This window comes from Schistocerca nitens, chromosome 4, assembly GCF_023898315.1.
Source record: "Schistocerca nitens isolate TAMUIC-IGC-003100 chromosome 4, iqSchNite1.1, whole genome shotgun sequence".
Lineage (NCBI taxonomy): Eukaryota > Metazoa > Arthropoda > Insecta > Orthoptera > Acrididae > Schistocerca > Schistocerca nitens.
This window is the reverse complement of record NC_064617.1, coordinates 457,121,548-457,123,373: the sequence shown is the minus strand read 5'-3', so window position 1 is coordinate 457,123,373 and position 1,826 is coordinate 457,121,548. Positions and strand designations below refer to the sequence as shown.

Genomic DNA, 1,826 nt, shown 5'->3' with positions numbered 1-1,826 from the left:
CTGTAAAGTTTGGAAGGTAGGAGACGAGGTACTGGCAGAAGTAAAGCTGTGAGTACCGGGCGTGAGTCGTGCTTCGGTAGCTCAGTTGGTAGAGCACTTGCCCGCGAAAGGCAAAGGTCCCGAGTTCGAGTCTCGGTCGGGCACACAGTTTTAATCTGGCAAGAAGTTTCATATCAGCACACACTCCGCTGCAGAGTGAAAATCTCATTCTGGAAACATCCCCCAGGCTGTGGCTAAGCCATGTCTCCGCTATATCCTTTCTTTCAGGAGTGCTAGTTCTGCAAGGTTCGCAGGAGAGCTTCTGTAAAGTTTGGAAGGTAGGAGACGAGGTACTGGCAGAAGTAAAGCTGTGAGTACCGGGCGTGAGTCGTGCTTCGGTAGCTCAGTTGGTAGAGCAGTTGCCCGCGAAAGGCAAAGGTCCCGAGTTCGAGTGTCGGTCGGGCACACAGTTTTAATCTGGCAGGAAGTTTCATATCAGCGCACACTCCGCTGCAGAGTGAAAATCTCATTCTGGAAACATCCCCCAGGCTGTGGCTAAGCCATGTCTCCGCTATATCCTTTCTTTCAGGAGTGCTAGTTCTGCAAGGTTCGCAGGAGAGCTTCTGTAAAGTTTGGAAGGTAGGAGACGAGGTACTGGCAGAAGTAAGGCTGTGAGTACCGGGCGTGAGTCGTGCTTCGGTAGCTCAGTTGGTAGAGCAGTTGCCCGCGAAAGGCAAAGGTCCCGAGTTCGAGTCTCGGTCGGGCACACAGTTTTAATCTGCCAGGAAGTTTCATATCAGCGCACACTCCGCTGCAGAGTGAAAATCTCATTCTGGTACTAGGATATTCTTAGTCAGTTAGTTTCATGTTCCAAGTATCATTTGTCTGATGAATTATACGGCTTTGGAATACGTCATTTTACATTCATGGCTACATGCTGCACATTTATAATTTTTTTTTTTAAATTCGTGCCACCTTTTACATATTACAATAACATTAATCGATCCACGAAATGGAAGGAATCATCGGAACGAATGTTTTCACTTTCTTCAAATTTTGCTTTGCTGTCTGTCGGTTGTTTATCACTGGCCAGGTGATCAAAACTTTTAGTTGCAGAACTTTGAAACAAATTTTGAGTTAAAGTCGACGTTAAGGTGGGGTAACGAATGTCATTGTTCTTATAGCACTGTGACCATATACATCTTTGTTTATTTTGAAATGCATTCGATTATTCGTAACGAATATGATGAGGGAATAAATATACCATGAAACAGTAGTCAAAATGCTCAAATCCTTAAACAGATGTCTTTGTGGGTGAGCACCACATATTCTTGTAGCACCTTTTTAAATGCTGAAGACATTTTTTCTTAAAGCTTAGCCACCCAAGAATATCATTCCATACAGTATTATTTAATGACAATATGTAAAATAGTCAACTTAATGACTTGTATCTCCCCAGTATTTTTGATGATTCTAAGTACAGCTTTTCTAGGGTAAGTTACTTTAGGAGTGCCAAAAAGTGCTTTTTCTAGTTTAAATTCTCATCAATATGGACATCTAAATTTTTTGAAGTTTACAACCTATTTATTATTCCTTCACCGTGTTAAACTTATCTTTTAGTACTTCAGAATGTGCATAAGTGATTATGTAGTGTCTTTTAAAACAGAGTGAGACCGTTCACAAAATAATGGTCAATAAGATTGTTAAGAATATTTTTACCATTTTTCTGATGCTGTATGTGTGCTTAGAGTAACTAAATGCGAATGTTATCCTCGAAAGTAAGTAATTCTACTTGTTCTATATTAGATGGTGGATCGTGTACATATATGAGGAACAGTGACGGATCA

The 1,826-nt window shown here is 41.3% G+C and overlaps 1 non-coding gene across 1 annotated transcript; it reads left to right on the top strand.

Annotated features, from left to right (window-relative positions):
- Window positions 1-671: 671 nt before the first annotated feature.
- Trnas-cga (transfer RNA serine (anticodon CGA)) lies at window positions 672-746 on the top strand. Its single transcript has one exon. It is a non-coding gene; the product is annotated as a tRNA-Ser (tRNA).
- The last annotated feature ends 1,080 nt before the right edge of the window (window positions 747-1,826 follow it).